Raw genomic sequence first — 26,903 nt, 5'->3', positions numbered from 1 at the left:
CTGACCTTTGCCAACACCTTAGGAGGTACCATTGGTCCCAGTTATTATATGTAGCTTTGAGAAAAATATCCTGAGAGTGACTGTTTCATTTAGAGACTCCACTTGTAGTAAACATTTCAAAGGACAATGATTAAACATCTTGAGGCCACATAGCTCAGTACACATTAAATTGTGAAAAAATTAGTTTACATCAGGGCTTCTGACTTCTTTCTCCCTCTAGTTTCTTCTCTTTATCCCTCTAAGTTTCTCTACTTCTTGGTTATTCTTTTTCCCTTCCTCCTTTCTCCTCTTATTCCTCCTCTTTACCGTTGCTTGTTTTCTCTTCCTCTTCTTCTGGCTCCCATCTTTCCTCATACATTGCTAATCAAACTCTAATATAATGTATTTCAGAATGTGTTACAAGTACTAAATAAAGACTTATGGATCTTTAAAAAACAGTGTTTTTTCTTAGAAGTAGGTGAAGTTCTTTTTACTTGAGTATGCTTCAGAATTTCCTTTAAAAATGAACATCAGTGAATTACAATAGAAAAAGGTTCTCTTCATCTCCGGCAAGAGACTGTGAAGTCTAAAGTTAGAAACTCCCTCGAGAAGGGTTAGATAAATGTATGGATAACAGATCCAGATGGTTTGTTAAAGACAAGTTGGGAATGCTTGCCTTGAATCCTACTCTCAGAAGCCAACGGCAGCGTGACATCTGCAATATTCTGTCACTAAAATATTCCCAAAGAAGGACTACTCATATCCTATGCATTCTTATGCTCTTACCATAAGGAACCAGGTCCTACTATGTATTTTCTAGCAGGTCACACTGTTGCTAATATACCTTTGGTATTTTAATATTGGGATTGCTGCCATCTTTCCTGTGCTGATAATCCATACACTAGATTTTCCACATATCCTAATCTGTTCACTTGCCCATTTTGGATGCATTTTTACTGATGTTTATCACTTCAGAGAGAGAGAGAGAGGAGAAAAGTAGAGATGCCAATTAATCCATTCTGTTATCTTCCAATCTTTTGGACGAAGAACAAAGTGGATGGCCCAAGATGGGCCTTCGGTTTTCCTTGACTCCACAGTCAGAGCTGGATTGTAGGCCATTTTACTTCTGCAGCTAATTTTGGGAAATAACGAAACACTGTATAGTTCATACAGTCTATAAACCATAGACTGTGGTCTATAATCTAGTAGATCACAATTTAAGAAATTGTCTATAGTCTAGTAGATCACAATAAAACAAATATGGCTACCTTTAACACTTGGAAATTTAGAATATGCACAACATGACTTGCAGTAAATTCTTGAAGAAAAAGAATTACTGAAGAAAAAACCAAACAGTCAAACCCTTAGCAACCACACATTCATGTTAAAGAAACCATAAAGTATTAAAGTATATTATTTTCTGTCTCATGTTCAACTTTAACCTGTCAAATCCCATTTGCTCTCAATTTAGAGGAATGATTTATTTCAAATATCTTGCAAAGCTTAGAGTTCTCTCAGAAAGGCTGCACTTTAGACAAATTATTCAGTATATCAAAGGTGATGTGTAGAACAATAAGCTAAATGCAAGTTTATTGTCTTCCTGTAGAATTGGTTTTTTAAAACATGATAAATATAATAAATGTGAAATTTTGCTTTAAGCTACAGGATGCACTTCTAAACATAAATATTGACTTTAATACAGCAAACTCTTATGGTGCTTTGGTATTGCTTCTGTTTTTTAATTGAAATATAATTGGCTATACATATTTGTAAGGTACATAGTTGACTATCAGTATTCGTGTACAATATATGATAATCATATCAGGATAATTAGCATATTTATCATTACAAAATGTGATTATTCTTTGTGTTCGTTACCCAATTTCTCCCTAACCCTCTCCCCATCTCCCTTTCTCACCTCTAGTAACCATAGTTCTGTTCTCTCCTTCTGAAATTTCTATGTATTATTGTGGTGGTTGTTTTTTTCTTTGTTTGTTTCTTTCATCCTTTATTTCTTTGTTTATTTACTTTTTAGCTCCCGCTTATGAATGAGGACATGTGATATTTCTCTTTTTGTGTCTGGCTTATTTCGCTTAACATGATTTTCTCCAAGCTCATCCATGTTGCTGCAAATGGTGGAATTTCATTCTCTTTTATGGCTGAGTAGTATTTGATTGTGTATATATACCACAATTTTCCTTATCCAGTTGTTTGTCAATAGACACTTAGGTTGGTTCCATATCTTGGCTATTGTAAACAGAGCTGCAATAAACATGGAAGTGCAGGTTTCCCTTTGATGTGATGATTTCCACTCCTTCGGGTATATATCCAGCAGTGGGATTGCTGGATCATAAGGTAGTTGGATCTGCAGTTGTTTCAGAACCCTCCATACTATTTTTCATAATGGCTGTACTAATTTACAGTCCCACCCACAGTGTAGAAGCATTCCCCTTTTTCTGCATCCTCACCAGCATTCATCATTTTCTGTCTTTTTGAAAATAGCAAGTCTAACTGGGATGAGATATTATCTCATTGTGGTCTTGATTTGCATTTCTCTGATGGTTTGTGATGTTGAGCATTTTTTCATGTACCTATGGGACATTTTATATCTTCTTTTGAGAAATATCTATTCAGCTCCTTTGCCCATTTTTTAATCAGATTATTTGTTTTTTTTACTAAGTTGATTGAGTTCCTTGTATATTCTGGAAATCAATCCCTTGTCAGATGCATAATTTGCAAATATTTTCTCCCACTCTGTTGGTTGTCTTTTCAATCCACTGAATTTTTCCTTTGCTGTGCAGAAGCTTTTTAGTTTGATATAATCCCATTATAAAGTCTGCCCAATCTTATTCCTGAGGTGTTTCCCCCATGTTTTCTTCTAGGAGTTTTATAGTTTCAGGTCTTATATTTAATTCTTTAATCCATTTTGAGTTGATTTTGGTATATGGTGAGATGTACAGGTCTAGTTTCATTCTTCTATGTATGAATGTCCAGTTTTCCCAGCACCATTTATTGAAGAGGATGTCCTTTTACCAATGTATGTTCTTGTGCCTTTGTCAAAGATCAGTTGGCTGTAGGATGTGGACTGATTTCTGGGTTATTTATTTTATTGCATCAGTCTGTGTGTCTGTTTTTATGCCACTACTATGCTGCTTTGGTTATGATATTTTTGTAGTATAATTTGAAGTCAGGTAGTGTAATGCCTCTGGCTTTATTTATTTATTTATTTGCTCAGGATTGCTTTGGCTATTTGGGGTCTTTTGTTGTTCCATATGAATGTTAGGATTGTTTTTTCTATTTCTGTGAAGAATGCCAATGATATTTTGATGGGGATTGCATTGGATCTGTAGATTGTTTTGGGTAATATAGGCATTTCCATAATGTTAATTATTCCAATCCATGAACATGTAATGTCTTTCATCTTTTGTGTCCTCTTTAATTTCTTTCAGTTGTGATTTGATGTTTACATTGTAGAGATCTTTCACCTCATTGGTTAAATTTATTCCTATGTATTTTATTCTTTTGGTAGCTATTGTAAATGGAATGGCTTTCTTGATTTCTTTTTCTGCTAGTTCATTCTTGGAGTATAAAAACACAACTGAATTTTGCATATTGATTTTGTATCCTGCAGCTTTATTGAATTTGTTTATCAGCTCTAGGAATTATTTGGTAGAGTCTTTACGTTTTTCTATACATAGGATTGTGTCATCTGCAAACAGGGACAGTTTGACTTTGTCTTTTCCAATCTGGATGTCCTTTATTTCCTTCTCTTGCCTGATTGTTCTGGCTGGTACTTCCAATACTATGTTAAATAGGAGTGGTGATAGTAGTGGGCATCCTCGTCTTGTTGCTATTCTTAAAGGAAAAGTTTTCAGCTTTTCCCTATTCAGAATGATACTGGCAGTGGGTTTGTCATATATGGCTTTTATTGTGTTGAGATACTTTAATACCTAATTTGTTGAGAGTCTTTATCATGAAGGTATGTTTAGTCTAATGCATTTTCTGTGTCAATTGAGATGATTATCCAGTTTTGTCCTTGATTTTGTTGATGTGGTGTATCATATTGATTGATTTGCATTTGAACAAATGAATATGTCAAACCATCCTTGCATCCCTGAAGTGAATCCTACTTAATCATGATGTGAAATCTTTGTTCATCATAACTATGCACAAATTAGGATATAACTGACTCAGGTTTTTAATCCCTCCAACAACTGGCCTCCATAGCTGGCAGGAGTTGAACTGTTTCTCTCAGCTCTAGCAAATAGACTTATGTTTGCACACAGTAAGAGAAGTAGAGATTCCAAGCAATTATTTGTGTGATGTTGGTCAAGCCCCCTTGGAGATTTGGATTAGGTCATCTCCAGGGTTCCTTTCACCTCTAACATTTGGTGATTTTTCATGTAAATTAAACATTTTGCTAATTTCAGTAATGTGTGTAAATCAAATCAAGGACAAGTCACAATTGATCCTGCCATTTTGGTTGAGTTGAATGGCCAAAATTAAATTTTGTTGCTTAAATAAAAAATTCAAAAGGCAAGAAAGCTAGCCCATTTACAATAGCAACCAAAAAATAAAATTCTTAGGAATAAAGTTAACCAAGGATGTGAAAAACCTCTATGAAGAGAACTACAAACCACTGCTGAGAGAAATTAAAGAGGACACAAGAAGATGGAAAGATATCCCATGCTCTTGGATCGAAGAATTAACATTGTGAAAATGTCCATATTACCCAAACTGATCTACAGATTCGATGCAATCCCCCTCAAAATTCCAATGACATTTTTCTCAGAAATGGAAAAAACTATCCAGACATTTATATGGAATAACAAAAGACCATGCATAGCCAAAGCAATCCTGAGCAAAAAAAAAAAAATAAAGCTGGAGGTATAACACTACCTGACTTTCAACTATATTATCAGGCTATAATAACCAAAGCAGCAAGATGCTGGCATAAAAACAGACACATTGATCAATGGAATAGAATAGAGAACCCAGAAATCAACCCATACAGCTACAGCCATCTGATCTTTGACAAAGGCATCAAGTCTACACACTGGGGAAGAGACTGCCTCTTCAGCAAATCGTGCTGGGAAAAGTGGATATTCATATGTAGGAGAATGAAACTAGACCTGTACCTCTCATCATATACCAAAATCAACTCAAAATGGATTAAAGAATTAAATATACATCCTGAAACAATAAAACTCCTTAAAGAAAACATAGGGGAAACACTCCAGGAAGTAGGAGTGGATACAGACTTCATGAATATGACCCCAAAAGCACAGGCAACTAAAGGAAAATTAAACAAATGGGATTATATCAAACTAAAAAGCTTCTGCACAGCAAAAGAAACAATCAACAGAGTGAAAAGACAACCAACAGAGTGGGAGAAAATATTTGCAAAATATACATCTGATGAAGGATTAATATCCAGAATATACAAGGAACTCAAACAACTTCACAGCAAAAAAACAAATAACCCAATTAAAAAATGAGCAAAGGAGCTGAATAGGCATTTCTCAGAGGAAGATAAATGAATGGCCAACAGACACATGAAAAAATGCTCAACATCACTCAGCATCTGGGAAATACAAATCAAAACCACTTTGAGATACCATCTCATTCCAGTCAGGATGGCTAATGTCCAAAAGACTGAGAATGATAAGTGCTGGAGAGGTTGCCGAGAAAAAGGAACTCTCATACACTGTTGGTGGGACTGCAAAATGGTGCAGCCTTTATGGAAAATGGTATGGAGGTTCCTCAAACAATTACAGACAGATCTACCATATGACCCAGCTATTCCACTGCTGGAAATATACCCAGAGGAATGGAAATCATCATGCCGAAGGGATACCTGTACTCCCATCTTTATTGCAGCACTCTTTACAATAGCCAAGAGTTGGAACCAGCCCAAATGTCCATCATCAGATGAGTGGATAGGGAACTGTGTTTTTTCTACACTATGGAATACTACTCTGCTATAAAAAAGAATGAAATACTACCATTTGCAACATGGATGGACTTAGAGAAAATTATATTAAGTGAAACAAGTCAGGCACAAAAAGAGAAATACCACATGTTCTCACTTATTGGTGGGAGCTAAAAATAAATAAATAAATAAATACACAAACAAATAAAGGGTTGGAGGGGAAGAAGACACAACAATCACAACAATTCCTTGAACTCTTTAAGACAAGTAAACAGATATGTGGGGGGAGGGGGGGCAGGAATGGGTAAAGGGTCACGAAAATCAACTACAATGTATATTGAGAAGATAAAATTAAAAAAAATTCAAAAGGAAATGCTTTGAAAAATATTGCACTGTGTATGTTTCAAGCATTTAGTAACTGGGAATAGACATTCTTCCTGGATAAAACTTTTTTTCTCCTCATTTGCAAGAAGAACTAAGACACCTGGAGACTTGCCTCAGTTGTACCACATCTTGATGTTAATCCTTTCAAGATATGGTTGTTTTGTGGTGGAAAAAAACACAGGACAAGGAACTAAAACACGTGGCTCTACCTCTGTTGGCTGCACAGACAAGCCAGTTGCCTTTCTGAGCTTCAATTCCCTCATCTGCAAAATGAGGCACCTCACATTTGCCTCATCTGCCTGGGAGGGTTGTTGAGGATCAAACTGGCTCAGTGCCTTGGGGCCTGCCCGGGGATCTGAGTCCTGGAGTTGGGAACTGGACCCCCCCCCACAACCAGGCACACTGTGCCAGCACCTCAGGGCCTGCCCGGGGACCTGGGGCATGGAGAAGGGGACTGGACAAACCCTACAACCAGGCACACCGTCAGCACCAAGGAGCATGCCAAAAACATCACCTCCACGTGGGTGGCCTATCACAGCCACCACAATAACCATTGCTGCTGCGAAAGGGCTAGCCACCACAAGTACCACACAGATGGTCCGCTAGCCACTGGAGTGCATTCACACAAGGAGAGTCACCAGCAGAGATAAAGAAAAGAAGAGAATGTCTCTCTCCACAAAGCCCATTTCAGAGTGACAGGAGAAGCATCTGCTCTATGATAATATTGGGGGACCTGACCAGACCTCTCAGCATTGGACAGATCATCTAGGCAACAAATCAACAGAGTAACCATTATTCTTTCAGAAGGAGAGAAGAAACCTAGGGCAATTAGAGGGGGGAGAGGGGATGGAGTGGGGGAAGGGGAGAGATTGGATAAGGGGCATAAAGAATAATTATGATTTGTAACAATATATATGTTAGTAATATTGATTTGACCTCAATGTTCAACCCCCAAAATATGTATAATCAACTTTGATTCAATAAATAAAATAAATTAAAAAAAAAAGAAACAGTACTGTTCTAAATGAAATAAATAAATAAGTAAAAGTGTGATCACTATAAAAAAAGCTGAAGATTTGTTTGGAAAAAGCCTTTGGCCAGCCCTGGGAGGGAATAAGAAACATTAAAACTGTTTATCTGCCATTTAAATACAACTCCAGACCTTTTTAATATTCATATTTTTAACGATTTCAATCACATTCTTTCTCCAAAGCAGTGGTTTGAATGACAAACACGGATAATGGTACCTTATTTTCCTTTTGACTGAACCATCTAATTTATTAAAGAGTTGGACTGAAGTTGCTTCAGGTGGACTTAACCTTCTTCTCATCTTAAAATATGCAGAGAGTTTTCTAGCCTGGGCCTCAGCTGTGATAATCTGCTGTATATTCACCAGCATTTACCACTTGACAAAAATTCATGGAACCTTCTGTGCCTTCCACAGGAAGGTCCTTGGTCACTTTCTCTCTCCCCTCTCTCTTTACCTCTCCTCCCTTCCTTTCATAAATATATACTGAGAGGCAACAGAAAGTGAATTTTAAACTCTTAACTATATAGCACTCCTGCTTTATCTTCCTAGTGGAATAGAGTATATGTTTTTTCAAACCTGATCAGTAATGGAAAATAACATGGAGAAACATGATGAGAAAAATTTTCAGGGGGGGACTAACTTGTTCAAGTTGGCAGGAAGGAAAAGGCTTGTGACAAGCATTCTTAGAAACACCAGTAATTTTCTACTTTCAGAATAGGGACACAACATGTTGGCATTTCTGAGCCTATAAACCAAAGGCCAAACCACTTATTGAAGGAAGAGGTGAAGAGTTAATAAGAATATCATGCTTTTCATTCACTTGTCTTCTGTTTTTAGCTATTTGCCAGAAGATTACTGGACACAGCAAACCAGAATGTAAGTCCTTTGATTTCCACCAAAGGAAGAAACTTTTAGTTCTAGCTTCTCATATTCGTTGAACCACATGTGTCTCTTCTGAGGCTGAAGTCCCTTTGTTGCTACTAACCCTTTCTTCTCCCAATTGTTTCCCTGGCCTTCTCAGAACAAAAGAGACCCCATGTTTAAGTATGCTCAGCTGATTTGCACATACAGGCATAAATCTCTTATGTGCCAATACCTCATGACCACATGCAAAGAATGAGCATCACTGCAAGATTTCAGTTGTTTTAAAAATTATTTTGGACCTGGAGATAACAAGAACCCAGGAATTCCCTTCTTCCCTGATCTCTGGTGCTATTGAGTGAGGGGTCGTCCATGCACAAGTTGATGTCAGCAGTAAGCCTGTGCAGTGCCTTTCATTCAGCGTAAGGTGGGTTAGGGGTGAGCAGCAAGCCAGTTCCGCACACTATTGGGCAAATTCTTTCTGTTTTTATTATCACATACAAAAAACCAAGTGTTTGGGAGGAGGGTTTTTGGTTATATTATAACTAAAGGTACTGTCTGCTATTTTTTTTGGTATCTCTTTGTTTCACTGCCCATAACACATTTCTGTATTTTAAAAGATTAGATTTTAGGAAGTGAGTCATTAGGTGAATGCTGGTGAATTAAAGTTTAATATTATTTGTAGTAACTCTGCAAAGAAAGGAGCAACAGTGAGGTGGAGACAATATTCCTCTTACACCCTCTCCAATGATTAGGCAATGTCTTCTTAGGTAATTTGTTCTCATGGAGTCTTCAGGAGCCCACGAGGGAAAATGGAGAGTGGCCAAGCTGGGCAGAGTGCACACATCACTGCTGCTCCCAGCTCCTCAAAGGAGGGCCATGGCTTCCCTCTCTTGTAGCCAGTGAGCCTCCCTCTTGGGAAAGCACAACATAAGTGTTTATTTTTATTTTTATTTATTTTATTGAAAAATAATTGATTAAGCATATTTGTTGGGTACAGAATTGAATATCAATACCTGTGTACAATGTGTGATGATCAAATTGGAATAATTAGTACGTTCATCTTTACAAAACATAACCATTCCTTGTGTCTATTAACCAATTTCTCACTAACGCTCCCCTGCCCCTCTCTCACCTCTAATAACCACAGGTCTATTCTCTCCTTCCAAAAGTTCAATGCATTATTGTGATTCTTTCTTTCTTTCTTTCTTTCTTTTCCTTCCTTCCTTCCTTCCTTCCTTCCTTCCTTCCTTCCTTCCTTCCTTCCTTCCTTCCTTCCTTCCTTCCTTCCTTCTCTCCTTCCTTTCTTCCTTCCTTCTTTCACTCCCACTTCTGAGTGAGGACATGTGGTATTTCTCTTTTTGTGCCTGGCTTGTTTCACTTAGCATAGTTTTCTCCAAGCTCATTCATGTTGCTGTGAATGGCAGAATTTCATTCTTCTTTATGGTTTAGTAGTATTTCATTGTGTATATATATCACATTTTCCTTATGCAGTCCTCAATAGACATTTAGGTTGATTCTATATCCTGGCTATTGTAAATAGAGCTGCAATAAACATGGCAGTGCAGGTATCCCTTTAACACAATGATTTCCATTCCTTTGGGTATATATCCAGAAGTGGGATTGCTGTATCATCTGGTAGTTCTGTCTGCAGTTGTTTGAGAAACCTCCATACTGTTTTCCATAATGACTGCACTATTTTACATTCCCACAAACAGCGTGGAAGAGTTCCCCTTTCTCCACATCCTTGCCAGCATTTGTTATTCTCTGTCTCTTTGATAATAGCCAGTCTAACTGAGGTGAGATGATATCTCAGTGTGGTTTTGATTTGCATGTCCCTGATGATTCGTGATGTTGAGCATTTTATTATATACTTGTTGGCCTTTTGTATGTCTTTTGAAAAATGTCTATTCATCTCCTTTGCCCATTTTTTAATTGGGTTATTTGTTTTTTTACTGTTAAGTTGTGTGAGTTCCTTGCATAGTCTGAATATTAATCCCTTGTTGGATGTATAGTTGGCAAAAAAATACAGAGCACTTCATGAATCTGTGTGTCATCCTTGCACAGGGCCCATGCTAGTCTTCTCTGTTTCATTCCAATTTTGGTATATGTGCTGCTGAAACGAGCACATAACATAAATGTTTAGACCATCCTCATTATGTATGAATGACAGAGTCTGGGGAAAGGGCACAAGAAGAGAATGAATGGAGTGCATCCTTTGAACAGGTTTTCATTTAACTCGGTAGTTTAGCATTTGTAGACTGCAAAAATCACAGAACACTCAAGCTGGAAGAAATATTAGAAACATTCCCTTTCTTAATTTATACATGAAAAAACAAAGATCAAGGGAGTCTAATAAGTGCCTAGCAGTGGGAAGGGGTGGTAGTAAAATGGGATTTAGAGTCAATAGGCCTGAGTTTGAATCCTGGTTCTGACATACTTTGTTAGCTTTGTGAGCCTGTACACCATAATTAGCTTTTCTGGGACTCAGTATTCCCATATAGAAAATGTGCAAAATACTCATTTTGCTTACCTATATAGCATTGTTTTGAGGACAAAAAAACCCCAAAAAACAAACAAACAAAAACAAAGATAGATAGCCCTTTCTAAAACTGTAAAGTACTAAAAAATGTTAATTATTATACTTATTTGAGAATATTCCAAGTCATATCTCAATTACTGTTGAATCATAAGAGGAACCCAGTTCTTCAGTCTGTCAGTAACCCCAAAAGCCTAAGTGGTAGGTAGTTCTTTCAATATTCCACAATATTGAAAGAGCATGTTCATGTGCACGGCACAATTAGTAGAGCCATGAGAACAGCAGGTGCTGTTAATGGTGAAAGTAAATCAAGAATTACCTAAGTTTGACTTTTCTTAAGAGCTGCCAGCCTCTTAAGACGCCTCCTCTTCCACTCAGCTGAGCTAAAGCGAACTCAGGGAAGTTGAGCAAAGCAGTCCTCTGAATGCTTACACCATTATTCCCTGTGTTCAACAAATACACAAGAGCTGCAATGGACACTTTTTGCATTTACTTGAACTCACAAGGTCTACCTTTGCAGCCTTGCCTGTACTCAGAGAGCTGCCTCCTTGCAGAGTAGCCAGATTTAGGAAATAGAAATACTGGATGCCTAGTTATATTTGAATCACATTCTTGTATGAGATATAATTATACAAAAAAAGTATTTGCTGTCTATCTGAAATTCAAATTTAATTAGGCATCCTATATTTGATCTGGCAACTCTATCTCCTTGGCATGTTGATCCTGGGGACAATTCTTGCTCCACGATGGCCCAATCAGATTTTCTTGCTTCTGAAAATCTGAAATTTGAACTGAGAAACTTGGAGATTAGAAGTTTCTGGGATGAAGTCACATTAGTGGTAGTGCTCCAGAAAAAGGACTCCCATTCTGGAGAGACTGTTTATGCCTTTGAACTCTACCTCTCAATAAACAGTCTCTTCCCCTCCCCCTTTCCAGCTTAAGTTAGCCAGAGTTTTAATCATGTTCTGTTACACTCATAAAATCTTACAACCTTCTTGAATAATCATCTGGCAATTTCATATAAGACACTTTTGTTTCTCAAACAAGATTTTAGAATTACGGAAAACTATGACAGCAGAATTTCTTACAGTGCCTAACATAGAACAGGCACTTTGCAAATCTATTTTGAATAAGTGAATAATCAAAAAAAGAAGGGAGGGGTCCACAGAACTGGAGAAAATGAGAATGGACCTTAAAGAAACCAAATATTTTCTAAGCACCCAAGAAGAATAGGACAGATCCTTTGTCATTTTTGGTTGCTTTAATGTTGCACAAAGTCAGCATAAAAGCTTTAAACAGCTATAGATTTTTTTTAAACAATAGAAATCCATATCACAAACTGTTTTGAGATAACAGAACAGCTTCACAAGTTCAACAACATAATCTTTTCCTAGTTTTATGCCCTATACTATTTATTAATCTTTTCTTTCTTCTTTTCATTATCCTGAAAAGATTGCCTTTTTTTAACCTTATTCTTTGGGAAGGCAGCTTTTGACTACATACTGGCTTTGAGCTTCACATTCACACAGGATAAATTTTCTTAAAGAAAAGTTCTGAATTCATTCTATATCACTTTTTTTTTCTGAGTATAATTTGGAGTGCACAGTTAATCCAACCAATTAATGAAGTGATAGTTTTATGTATAGATCTGGGTAGATTCAGTCTGTTAAGCCACTGAGAAGAATTAATAATGGAGGTTATCCATTAAAAAATACAAACACACAAGCACACATGCATTATATATAACTGTTCCATGCAATCAGAAGTAAAGTCCTGGGATAGGGGGATGGGGGGGGGAAGAAGGAAAAAAAAGAGTAAAATCCTACAGAAAAGTAATAAAAATGTCACAAAAGTGTAAACTTGAGACTACTGAATATTTCACTTAATTAATGAGTATTTGCAAATGTAATTTGTTAAAATACCATATGCATATAAATAAAACATCTTAGATATGTGGAGACCTAGAATAAAATAAGAAAACGGAAAGGAGCCTCCCTTGCTTTTCTCCTTATCAGTTTTCTAATTCTTTAAAAAGATGATTGATGAAAACCTGAGGAAGAAAAAACAGATTTTGAACACTTAGAGTGTTTTGAACACCAGAATATTTATAGCTCTATCCAGATTCTAGAACATTCTTCCTTTTCCTGTTGGAAAAATGTTTTCTTTAGGGCCGAGCCCGTGGCACACTCGGGAGAGTGCTGCGCTGGGAGTGCAGCGATGCTCCCGCCGCGGGTTCGGATCCTATATAGGAATGGCCGGTGCACTCACTAGCTGAGTGCCGGTCACGGAAAAAGACAAAAAAAAAAAAAAATGTTTTCTTTACTCTATGGACAATTCTAATCATAAAGCTTCTTTCTGAGAGGGAGACCTCATAGGATGCAACCAAGTTTCCATGCAGAAAAGGGGATAAAGAGCATCACAAGCCAAGAGGACAGGGTAGGCAAAGGCTTTGAAGGCCAAAAGATTATGGTTTGCTCAGAAAATTCCAAGTAATTTGGTGTGGCTGAGGGCATCCATAAAGAGGCATGGCATGGAAGTGTTTGTGATGATTACAGGGCTGTTGCATGTAAGGGTGTGGCCTGTGCATTGGTCAGCTCCGTAGGGTACCAATCAAGAGATCATAATGTGAATGGTACCTCCATTATTTTTGCAGTGCACAACCTGCACGACCAACTGGGACAGTCTTGATTTCAGGGAGAGTGGTGTGATTGGACGCAGATGGAGGCACAGAGAAGAGTGGGGATGGGACACTTCTGGGAAGTTAGGCAATGGACAAATTCTGAAGGGGACTAGATGCAATAACGAAGAATTTGATGGGCTTCCTTCTGCAGACCAGTTTTCTTCAAAGTGTGGTCCCTGGACTAGCAGCATCGGACCAGCAACGCTGGCATTGTGTGGTAACTTGTTGGAAAAACAAATTCTCAGGCCCCACACCGTACCTCCTGGATCAGAAACTGTGGAGAGAGGCCCAGCAATCTGTATTTTAACAAGTCCCCCAGGTGATGCTGTTGTTTGCAAAAGCTTGAGGACACTGTTGTAAGGAGTAAAAGCCATTGAAGGCTTTGAAGTGAAGGAATGGTATGCTGAGATTTGCATTTTAGAAAGATCACTGACCACAATGTGTGGGACTGATTGAGGGTACAACTGAAGACAAGAAGAGTAGTTTCTGCTACAGTAGCAATAGTAAAGGGAAAGAAGGGGGTCTGCTATAAATATATTAATGAAGTGGAATCTCAACCTTGCTAACTGTGGAGATGGAAGAGTCTAGGACTCTTTCATTTACCAGGAAGTTTACCAGGAACACCGAGTAGCTCTGACAATGTCCATTATTATATCAAGGAGGTCAAAAACTCAGAGTGATCCTTGACTTAAATCCTCACTTACCTTTGAAAATAATATTTCCTCATATTAAAGAACATTCTAGTAAGAACTTCAGGTTTTGAAATAGAAAAAATTCTCTCAGACTTAAACAACAGTTTATTGGTACATGAAAAAATTATGAGACACATACTATTTACCAGAACTATTTTCTTTTATAAATTTTATCATAAGTGTATATCCTGAAATCACACAGGGTAAAGACTAGTTTAAAGACCCATTTATACTAGTTCTCTGAAAGCATGCTCATTTGTTGAATTATTTCTCACCCATTCCAATTTCTAATTTCTGCAAGGAAGTCTTCTAAATTTCTAGAATTAAAGTACCATTAAAAACTGGCTTTGTTCCTTGGACACCTAGTTGGCCTCATCAGCTCATCAGTCATCATTAACAGAGAATTGCAAGGATTTATTTCCACCATTATCCTCATATCTAAAGACTGTGTCCTGGAAGCTTCAAAGAAAGAAAAAAACAAAAGCCATAATGCAATCATTTTTCCTTTTAATGAATCACTACAGTAAACCTCTTCTGAAAAGTACTTTTGGGGTCAACATCATTAAGACCAAGTTATAAAATGCCAGAAAACAGAAGACATGGGAGGGTCCTGCTGAAATGGAGCAGCCCAGCCAAGGGAAAAGTTAGATGGGAGCCAAATCCAGCTGTGATGGCAGAAAACTTGCCGGACTCACTTTACATTTGCTACTAGGGGAAGGCTGCTGAGCTGTGTCCTAGTGCCCTGTGAGCTGCCGTGTCTCGCTGATGCTTTTACTGTAAGAATGTCAGGTGTTCTTCACAGCGTGAAGCTGAGATTCTCAAACGTGAGCCTTTCACTGAGTTCTGTTTAGCTTCTTTTGGCAGCAACAATCTAACTCATGATTTGAATGGCCCAAGCACTTATGTACCTACTACAGACTGAGGAGGTGTTTATTGGGCAGAGGGGTCCTGCTTTTTATAGCTTTCTGATGTGGACATTTTCTGCAATCACACAGACACATTCTGTTATCTGCATAGGGTTGCTCCTGGGTTCTATTATGAGGGCTACTTAAGGCCTCGCCACTCAAAATGGGGTCCTGGAACCAGTAGTGTCACCTGGCAGCAGATAAGAAATGCAGAATTTCAGGCCCCACCTCAGGCCCACCGAATAGAACCTGCATTTTACAAAGATTCCCAAGTGATTCATAGGTGCATTTGAGTTTGAGAGGCACTGACCTCAGACACGAATGCATATCACTTAAAAAAAAAAATCCTAATTCGAGGCTCTTCCATAGATTTTTAAACAGTGGATCCCAGTGCTGGGGCTGGGATGGATTCTCAGGCTCTATGAAGCTTTTCAACACTGTTCAGAGGTTCTGGGGTCAGTGGGTGTAGTTAGCTAGAAAAAGCCTCATGGATAATGCTGCAGTCGTCTCTAATTCCACCCTGGTCTCCTCTCCCAGCCTAACGTTGAAAGCCATTGCTTTAAACACTTTCACATAATACAATTCCATTTGGCTATGGAAAGAATGCTGGATTTTGAGTCAGATAAATTGAACCTCATCCTGGTTCTGCATAAGTGTCTGAATTAACTGCATGACCTGAGTCAAGACATGGAGGCTATTTCTTCATCTGTAGACTGGGGCTAATCATGATCATTTCATTGCATTACTAGGTTGTAGTGCTGAAATTATATAATGCATGTGAAAGTGTTTTTGAAGTTATACCTTTCTATATAAATACCAGTATTTTTATGATAATTAAATGCTTTTTTTTCATATGGACTATAGAGTTTTGGACAGAATTACTAATTAGCCTATAATGTTGGGATAGAAGAACTTTATTCTTAACGACTTCCTGTTTAACATTAGTGTGCTCTTTCCTGTGTGATTGCCATTTAGCCCATTTCCGTGGTTGTTGCTGACTGATTTCAGTAAGTTTGGTAGAAATAAATGTCTGGTCCCTTTGTAAAGTCAGAATACTGTGTTGAATTGTTTTACAGACTTAATGTTTGTGTCCCTCCAAACTTCATATGTTGAAACTTAATCCACAACACAATAATGTTAAGAGGTGGTGCCTTTTGGGAGATGAGTAAGTCATGAGGGATCTACTCTCATGAATGGGATTAATTGCCTCATAAAAGAGGCTGAAGGGAGTCTGCTTGCCTTTTCCACCATATGAGGACACATCAACAATGCACCATCTTTGGAGCAGTGAGAGAGTCCTCATCAGACACCAAATCTGCTGGTGCCTTGATCTTGGACTTCCTAGCCTCCTGGACTCTGGTAAATAAATTTCTGTTGTTTATAAATTATTCAGTCAAAAGTATTTTGTTATAGCAGCAGAAATGGACAAAGACAAATAGTATTCCCCAAAGATTCATGTACACCTATAACCTCAGAATGTGACCTTATTTGGAAATAGGATCTTTGCATATATAACTAGTTAAGATAAGGTCATATTCGATTTGGGTAGGCCCTAAATCCAATGACTGGTGTATTTAAGAAAGCGGTAAAAGACACAGAAAGGCACACAGAGGAAATATGGCCACGTGACAATGGAGGTAGAGATTAGAGTGGTGCAGCTATAAGCCGAAGAATGCCGAGGATTGACAGCAACCACCTGCATCTAGGAAGAGCCAAGGAAGGATTTTTCCCCAGCGTCTTCAGAAGGAGCATGACCTTCCCGACACCTTGATTCAGTCATTACGTATATTTCCTTCAAAAAGTAAATCTGATGTCATTTGAAAAGGAGAGGAAAGGGTTTGCAACCCTAGTCAGCAGGAAAACCAGTTTAATTGGGGGAAACTAAGTTGTATTTACTGTTGGTAGTAAACAACTATGGTTTGTTAAGTAGGTAATTAACACCTGCATTCTAAATACCAGGGCAATTTAGAACATGTGGGCCCAGAAGCTGTAAAAGTCACTTATATCAGCAGGACGCAGAAAAAGATAAATAAGAAAATACTACAAAATAACAAATTGAAAGAGTTAAGTTAGCAACAAGAAATGTCTCTGAGGTTAGGAAATGTAAAAAACCAGTTTTAAAACTCATCCTCTATTAGTGGTTTATAAGTTAAAACTGCTGAGGAATTATCATTTTTTTTTTTTTAAATAAAAAGCACCGGTAAGTACTATGTATTCCTGCCTCTCTGCTATTCAGTCCTAGTAAAAGCAGGTCCTGCCAAAACATGGTGGCAGCTATCTATGTGCAGCTCAACCCATTGGTCAGTCATAAATCAATTTGAGAATCATAAACAGCATTGAAAAAAAAGTGAAATAGAGTAGATGGGAATAGAACAGAAAATTTCAGGAAGGGTAAGTAGTGTTTTGGAAAATGTTGATGTTTATGTGTAGGTACTAGGCCATATTCCTACCCAAATCATGATAATAATAGTTGTTAATATTAAATTATAATTATTGTTATATTTGATGATCCGTATAAAGGTAATGTGATCTTAATGTTTCCAGGCTGAACTCTGGAAATGGAAGTGGGAGATTCTATCAATGGGAGAGAAGGTAGGCTACCATCCACACTCCCCCCATCCAAAAGGACAGAACTCTTACTTTTTCAAAAGTACTTTGGCTTAGGACTTTGACAATTTATCTACCTGTATATAGCTTCTGTGTTGTAGGATATTGGCTCTTTTTTAGTTCTGACATTAAAATTTCTCGCCCCTTATTTATAACTTTCCCTACTTCTGTCGCCAAAAGAAACATTCTGTTGCTTCTGTTTGATACTTCTCTATTTGGGGTTTTGAATAAAATTCAAGTAGTTTACTTCACAATATTTCCCAGGATATAAGTTGGGGTGATATATTTTCATTAATCACTAGCAAAGCTATTTAATACTTAAACCTTCGTTATACGGAAATGCCATATGTTAAATTATACCTGGTCATTACAGCTATATTGGGATACTATTTTTAAACTTTTGATTAAATCTTTCCAGATTCAATAGAAGTTAGCATTATTGGTAGACCATTGATTGATATTGGTTTCTAAATATCATGTGAGGTTTTAAGTTGTATGATTTTTCTCAAAATAAGATTAAAGATCCAATTTTTGATTAGGTAAATGTTTGTTGATCACATAAGAGTTATATATGACAAATAGTTAATATTAAAATAATTGGTTCTATTGTTGGGCTGGTGGAATACGGGTAAGTCAGCAAAATGGTACTGGGGCCTCCATCTTGTTGGACCTGCCCCTGGGACTTTCCTGCTCAACCCGAAGGTCACTTTCCAAGAGATCTCCCGCCATTAGAGCAACGGCTCAGGGCCGCATCACATCAGGGAAAACAGAACCTATGCAGGAAACTGAAACTTAACTTTACACAGCTACGCACCATATCTGGGCTGCTGTCCAACAGCGGCCCTCCCTTATAAAAACCCCACCTGCATTTGCTCGGGCATGACGTCCCGGAAGCCATGGAACCTCGCCTCGGGGCGCTTTCATTAAAGCTTCCCTCGAACCTCTTGCCCGCCTCTGTGATCCTTGTTTTTCTTCACTGTTTTAAACCTAACATCTATAATTTTAAACTACAACCTTAGCTAATAGGTCATGTTTTGGGTTGAAATCCCAGTTTTATCATTCACCCAGCTATGAGGCATCTATTCTTCAGGTAATAGAGATGATAAGATGAAGATTAGAGCTTAAATATATATAGCACCAAATAATTGCTTATTTAACAGTGGCTAATATTAATGCATATATTCAACAAATACTTTTCATAGACAAAGACAATGATTCCTGGTTAGCAAGGCAAAAGTCAACCATTGTGATATTTAGTCTACAGGTAAGAATATACTGAGTATATTATGACAAATGTTCAGATAATTTTTATATATAGCCTAAACATTTTCATGTTTGAATTTCTCACATTTTAGGTAGAGGTTTAAAATATTTCTGAAGGTCAAATGCAATCAGTTTGTCAGTTTTTGACCTACACATGGTTACCCTGTGACAGCCTCTGACCACACTGCATTTCCTGTGGCCTGTAAAATATTCACCAGCAGTCAAGGGGAGGTTGGAGGTCATGTCTGAAGGCTAGCACAGATCCCTTTCCTTCTACTGGCACAAAGGAGTGTCTGTCTAGAAAGTGTGTGTTACACTACAACTTTGAATCAGGCCCAGTTTAAAAACTACATCTTTTAAAAAAATCTTTCTTTATCTCCGTAGTAAGAATCACTTTCTTGTGTGGTTTTCAGAATGCCTTAGGTGCCACTGCTGAGAGAAGAAGACTTAGTGGACAGGGCTATGGAAACCCCAACCTTTCCACAAACCAGCTGGAGCTGTTCTTCCAAATAGTGCTGAAGACACATAAATATGCAAAAAATTTCACAGAAATTTTTCACAGTGAAAAATTTCACAGAAGCACCTTAATTCTATGGCATAACATATGCACACATATAAATGCATGCAAGTATATACACAAACAGATGTATACATCCTTTAGAGATGATAACACTGATAAATATTGCTAGTTGTTCTTGAGGACATGGTGAAAAAGACCTGTGTGTGAACAAAAGCCCTTTCTACACTATTTACTGACAAATAAATGCTATTTTGTTTGTGGTCACAGCTGTTGTTTGCAGGGTTGGTTATTGAGCACAGCTTTGTCTTTTAGACTTCTAAGACTTCTAAATGCCAGGCCAGTTTTGTATATGCCAAGAAGCTAAAATTCAACCTTCCCAAACAGGCAGAGGGCATGACTAAACCCATTAAATTAAATTGCACATAAAACTGAAATCCAATGAGCCCAGGCTACCAGTGGCCAGCTGCGCCACATTAAATGGCCTCGAGGAGGCTGAAAGGTTCAGGCACCAGGAGAACCCAAGTCAACAGTTTTTCTTCTACTATCAGAGTATCAGAGTAATATTTCATGGTTTTGGATCATTTAGATAAACATAATAAAACATGCAAAGTTCATTTTGCCACATCGTTTACAAACTAGTTTAGAATCCCTTAAAAAGGGGTTTCTAGGATTTGTCCAGGTCTGAGTATTTGACCTAAAGAATGCCCATTGAATGTGTGTGTTATTTTCATCAAATTTTTATTCATGCAAATGCAAATAGAACAAATACCATCTATGGCCCTTAGACTTTCTTAATCTTATTTTCTAAGACATTAAGCTAAGGAAAACACATTCTAAGCTTTCTATGTAAATAAAAGAGAGTTAACATAATAATAAAAAAACTAAGGTGTCATTCTCACATCCCCATTTTCTCATTGCATAAAGGGTGTTTGCTTCTAGAAGTCTAAGTAGACAAGAGAACAAAGCACAGGCAGATGATGACTTAGCACTGCCGCAAAAGGCACAACTTTTATGCTGCTTGATCTTTTTGCTTTAACGTTCTCATCCTAATGATATGGTTGTGAGATTGTCAGGTACCACAGATTTGGCAGATAAACAAAGGACACCAAAATTCACAATAGGAATAAGCTGAAAGGAACTAATTTGCTCTCGGTAAAAACATGACTATGTAGGCTGAAAATTAGACCATAATTGCCCAGTTGCATATTGGCATTCCTGGCCAGCCTGGGGACATTGTGGGGAAAGTTTTACTTAACTCTCTCCCTTCTCCCCTGTACACCCTTCACGTACCTGCCTTCCTGTCCCTTCCCCTGAGCCTCTTTAGGGCTGCTCAGGGTTCCCTAACACAGCACTGCTGCTGCTCCCCGTCCCTTTCGCTATCCCTTCTTTTCTTTATCAAAATATCTGTCCAGCAACCTTTACCTCTGGCTCTTGTCCTACCAACCTGATACCACTATGACAGTCTGGTTACATGTAGCTCGACCCACATGAATATACCCTTATCAGTAGAATTTCAGGCAATGGAGATATTTTTGATTAGTGAAATCCTTTAAATTAAACCACAAAACATTTGGCTATTATGCCTAATTCTAAGGTTGATATGACTGCAGAAATACGGTTTTGGTACAAGGGACCATCATTCTTTCAAAAATTTACTACTTAAATAAACAGTATATAATCAGTTTTTCCCTCTCCCAATCTCAACCCATTGACAGAATAAAAATTGTTTGAACTGAAACCAAAATACTTGGCTTTATTCATGTTGCATACAATTGCCAGTATGCAATATTTTAGATAGAGTTGGTTTATTGATTAGGACTCAGTCTTTTAACTCTGGGATTTATTCTAATTTTTAATAAAATGACCATATGCTCTTTTAAGGATAAGTAAATTCTCTCTCATTTATACCATCTCTTTTTGGCTTTCTTTTTTATCTGAACATTATAATAAAGGTGATATTGCACATATTAATGACTGCTTTTAGTCAACTGATTGTAGTATTTATCCTCATTCCACTGCAAGTACATTTGGAGCTAAATTCAACCTTTTGATTCTTGGTTTTTCTTAGCTATAGATGTGTTTATTTCCTTTTGATTTACACTCTCTAAATAGTTAAATCATTTCTCAACTTTAGTAGTCATCGAAAAAGTCTCACAAGGAAATGTTTTCCTTCTCAGCTTAATAACATACTGTTGTTCATGTCTAGAAACTTCCTTTATAATCAACAATCTTTTCTATTTAACCAACCTTCTGCAAAAGCATGTGGGAGCAAAAGCGATTTCAAATTAACCCCTAATATAAACAAATTAATATCATTTCTTTGCACAAGGTTTCAGGGGGTTCCTAAGATCTCATGGATTTTCTCCGTGGATCTCCTGATTTAGAAACAGTTTCCTGAGCCCAATTCCACATTTCCAATCTCCTCTGTGTTATTTCCACTACCATTGGTTCCTCTACCCTAACAGTCAAAAAAGGAAACTCATAAAGTTGCCCTCCATCCCACCTTCCTGGAACAAATCATATCTAATTTTTCTATTTCTATTATTAGTACTGCCTTTATTTCATTTTTTGAACCTGGGAATTAAAGCTTTTTCCCTGGTCTAATATTCTATGTCCATATCTTTGTCTGTGTATAACTCTTCTCCCTTAAGCTTCACGTCCAATTCACCAAGTTCTATTCATTCATTCTTTAGGATCTTTTTTCCCAGTCCACACCTCTTCTCCCTCCCTTGTTATTCAGACCCTAGCTTCCCATTTCTAAACAATTGCATTGACTTTCTACTTGGTTCAAGTTGCTCATTTCCTTTCTGGGGATGGAATGGATATGGGGGAAGAGGGAATTCAAGGAGTGGAGAATGCTTTCCATTGTCCTGATCAGTTTCACTCTCTCTGCAGCTTTCTCCTGTTGACTTAGAGATTCGTCATTTGGTTCATCTCTCCTCCTGAATTTCAACTCCTCGGTGGTCAGGACATGTCAGATTGAGATCTGTTTTCTTTATAGCACCTAACGCTTAGGTGCTTAATGAATAAAATCTAATCAGTAGTATTCACAAATCCATTTTTAATATTCAGTGATACATCTCAATAGTTGGCTAAACTCTCAATGCCAATCTCTCATTAACTTGTTTTGGCTTCTCTCATTACTCCACCCTCCTGTTCCCACCATAGATCAAACTATCCTGCTTGGGTCACTGAATTCCTTAATCACTTTTGTTTCATTCAATTGCACTTTCAGGTAGGAAAACTCTCTTACTTTAACTTCAGATTCCACATAGAAACAAAAACCAAACAAAAAAACTACTGCATCCAAACAACCCAACTGAGAACTATTTCTTTTAAAGCAATCAAGACTTTTCCATTATACATGGTCATGGCTAGGAAGTTTAGACAGTTTAAACAGAGAATTAAAGTGTTTTAACTAATGGAACTACAACAATAGGGTGATATTGTCATCTCCCTACAAAGTTTTCTCCTCTCTTAAACTTTATTTTCTTTCATTATGCTATGGTCTGAATGTTGTGTTCCAACAAAATTCATATGTTGAAATTCTTATCCCCAATATGATGGGCCTATAGGAGGTGATTAGGTTTTGAGGGTAAAGCCCTCATGAGTGGGATTAGTGCCTTAATGAAGGAAGCCCAAGAAAGACCCCATGTAAGAACACAATGAGAAGGAGCTATGAACTAGGAAATGGGCTCTCACCAGACACCAAATCTATTGTGCCTCGATCTTGGATTTCCCTGCCTTCCGAACTGTGAGAAATAAATTTCTGTTGTTTATAAGCTGCTCAGTTTATGGTATTTTGTTACAGCAGCCCGAATGTACTGAGGCACATCCTTTTTCGCATTTTTCCTTTCTGAACTCTTTCTCCTAGTCAAAACTTAGGAAAGTACGATTTCCAAAGTACAATCCCAACATCAACCAACTGATGTGGAAATAGGAGAGGAATCAAATGATTACACATTCATGAACTTTTCGATAGAAAGTGTCTTCTCTGGGGAATCAAAGTAACAATCAAAGTAATCAAATATCTGAGTATTCCAGAAGAGACAAGAACATGTGATCTGATAAGACCAGGTCTGATTCCTGGGAGCCCAGACTGGATAGGAAACATCTGTCTAGATTGAGGAGCATCTTGGCTCTTGGCTTCCAAGATGGGAGTGTCCTGTGGGCACTCTGTCTCACCTATCCTTATAATGCAAGTGTTCAATCAATGTCTGTTGACTCAAAATGAGAGGAATGCAGGGTTCCAGGGACCTTGCACACAGCCTGTTTTCCTTACCCGAGCAGAGTTAGTTGATGCAGGATCCTAAGAAGTAGCTTGGTATTTCTATAAGGGAGAATGGAGGCTCTGTGCTAAAGTTATTATACGAGAGTGTTTCAAAATGTTCATGGAAAAATAGAATTAAAAGATAATATGAATCTTTCCATGAACTTTTTGAAGTACCCTTGTACAAATAGTTGGATACATCTGATTTTTTCTTTTTAAAATGTAATCTCACCAAGGGAAGATTCTGTATTTTACCATCACACTGTCCATAATCAATACATTTCAAATAATAATGAGAATCACTGTCATTCTTAAAATTAATTATGATAGACATCTATGAAGTGAGGCTTGTTCTCTCTAGTAGGTGTTTCTGCTCTATCAAGCTCTGTCCCAAACTGGTCAAGGTTTCTCCTGGAAATATAGATGTTACATAAAAGGCATCTTTTCTTTAGAAATTGTATACTTTAAAGAAGAGATATAAAATGACTTCTTTTATTTAAACTCACCTTAACTCTGAATTTGGACTTGCTTCATAGCACTAGTTGCTGAAGATGTTAGAGGGCGTTTTCAGGATAACCCCCTCTTTCACTCTTTGGTACTTGAATTCGTTTTTTTGCTAAGCTTTATCTCACTCAGATAGTGGTGCATTTCTGAGCAAAATAGCAATAACCAGGTATTTCTTGGTTTCTAGGTATGTGAGGCTGCTCAAAAGGTCAGAATCTTTCTCCTAAACATTTAATCCTTGCCCATAAAATGAAGCCCTGGTTTGAGCATCCTCTGGGGTAATCTCAGGTGTAATTATTGAGAGATGGTATAGATTTCAGTTCAGTATGTAGCCTCTGGCTCCAGACTATCTGGGTCCAAATCCTGGCTCTGCCCTTCATTCTCTGATTGATATTCTTTGAGCTACTTACCCATTTTGTGCTTCAGTTTCCTCATTTATAAAAGGGAGATTTATAAAAGGAACACTAGTACTATACAATAAAGTTGTACAGATTAAATGTCTAATTATCTAATGTGCTCAGAACACTGCATGGCATGTGATAGATTATATACATCTTTTACATATACAAGATACAGATACATAGCTATAGAAAAAGCCAGTTACCACTTTGGCATAGCTGAACTGGGTAATAAGGTTGTGTAGGGCACACCTTCATTGCGACTTGTCTCATAAAGGCTATGGATGATGGAGTAATGAAACTGTGAATCTTGTGGGGTTTTCCCTAAAGTTTATTTCATCCACCCCATGTATTTTCATAAGGCGAGAGCCACCAGCAGTCTTCTGAACATCTGGGAGGTTTTCCACTCACCACAGCCCAGAAAACTCCTTTCCATGTGGGGCTGGGTTGCATGCTTTGGGTTGTTTCAAACAACTTCAAAAATGAAGAAAGTGAAATAAATAGGAACTAACTCATGGGAAAATGACCCACCATGATGATACACAAATTCTGACGATATAACCCAGGAGCTGTCCTGATTTTCCAAACAAGCTTGATTAGGACATAAACTAAATGGAGGGAGATGTTTAAGTGTAAGTGACAACTAAGCACTTACATGTATCAGCTCATGCCAGCTTCTAAAACTCATTTTAAGGCAGCTACCATTGTTACCATTAATTAACAGAAGAGGAAGCACAATGATGAATGGTGAAGGACTATACACAGTGCTAAACACCTGACATATGTTAGTCCATGCTGTCCTCACCACTACCCTGCCAGAGGATACTACTGTTGTCCTTGTTATGCAAAGTAGGAAACTGAGGCACAGAGAGATTAATTAAGTTGCCCATAGCTAGTAAGTGGCAGAGCTGAGATGTGAACCTAGTGAGTCTGGCTCTAGGAATGGCCCTGTTAAACAAGGAATCAACACAGTTATTCTCACACTTGAGATTGTACAATAAGAATCACCTGCTGCAAGTCAGCCCATCGAGATGATGCTGAAAACCAGAGACTGCTGGAAAGCCCCAGCTGAAAAGGCACTGTCAGCTAATGGGAACAGCACTCAGCTTGGGGTCTGGGTCCAGTTTGATGAGAGATGCTGCAGTACATTCTTGTCTAAAAATGAATCATTTGGTGCCACGTTCCTTTGTCCGTTCAATGCTATTTTCAGGTGAAAGGCTTTGAATGGTGTGTGCCCATGACTGAGTGTGTGTGTGTGTGTGTGTGTGTGTGTGTGTGTGTATGAGTGCATGTCTTTTTGTATGTGTGTGTTTGGAGGGAATAAACCTTGCTTGATTTGAGGGTAAAGGCCCTAACACAGATCACATAAAATGTGCACACAAGGATAAGCAAATCCTGAGTGCCAATCCTAAATTTCTCTCTTCTCTCTATTATAAAAGGAAAGGCAAGGCTGGTTTTGAATCCACAAAAGTCAAGGACCCTGAAATAAGGCCTAGAGATGTAGGCTGTTGTCAGAGTTTCTGCTCAATGGAGACCTTATAGTGCTGTAAATGGGAAAATGAATTCTTCCAGTGAATACACATGCAATGCAGAAAACTGCTACTGGTGCTATACAGAGTTTAATTCCTTTTCAAAAAAGCCTTGAGAACTGAATAAACACATTATGCTTGGATGGTGTATTCAAGAAGTCTCCTCTCCAGGAAATGACTTTAGAATTATTATTTTCCCTTTTCTTTGCCAGAGCCTGACAATGCATGATAAAGAGCTAGAATGGGGCATTCAAATCCAGGCCCTGAAGGTCTTTTTGCTATCTGCTGAACCAGAGCACAGAGGCAAAATCAAATTTCTATAGTCCCAGACCACACTTTTAACTTTGTTCTTATGCCCGTGCCCTGTCCTGTTTTTAATAAAAAGTATTTGCATATTATTAAGTAATGATCCATATCTGGCAACTTCTCTCAACATGCTATAATTTTGCTTTTATCCCTGTCCTTCTACTGAAACTCTTGTCTCAGGGGTCACTGATCCTAACTTGTCCCTGAATTCGATGACACTTTACAGCCCCTTACCTTTCCTGACCCTTGGTAGAATTTTATTGTATTGACCACTTCCTCTTCTTGCAACCTTCTCTTCCCTTGCATCCCATGACGTTAATACACTGTCTTCTTCCCCTCTTACCTGCCTGGCTACTTCTCAGTCTCCATCGTGTATGCTCTCTACATATCCCTTCAATATTGGTGTTCTTTTATACATCATTTCTTCCAGTGGTTCCCCATGTCCTCCACACACTGGTGGTTCTCAAATTTACATTTCCAGGGTAGATGATGATAGTATTACCA

The 26,903-nt window shown here is 37.9% G+C and overlaps 1 protein-coding gene and 1 non-coding gene across 2 annotated transcripts in view; both read right to left on the bottom strand.

Annotated features, from left to right (window-relative positions):
- Positions 1-26,903, bottom strand: part of KCNB2 (potassium voltage-gated channel subfamily B member 2) — a 353,107-nt gene that overhangs the window by 3,424 nt on the left and 322,780 nt on the right. The gene's annotated exons all lie outside the window — the stretch shown is intronic.
- LOC134364284 (U6 spliceosomal RNA) lies at positions 10,209-10,315 on the bottom strand. The gene has a single exon (XR_010021826.1). It is a non-coding gene; the product is annotated as a U6 spliceosomal RNA (small nuclear RNA).

This window comes from Cynocephalus volans, chromosome 15, assembly GCF_027409185.1.
Source record: "Cynocephalus volans isolate mCynVol1 chromosome 15, mCynVol1.pri, whole genome shotgun sequence".
Classification (NCBI taxonomy): domain Eukaryota; kingdom Metazoa; phylum Chordata; class Mammalia; order Dermoptera; family Cynocephalidae; genus Cynocephalus; species Cynocephalus volans.
This window is presented reverse-complemented; position numbering and strand designations above follow the sequence as displayed.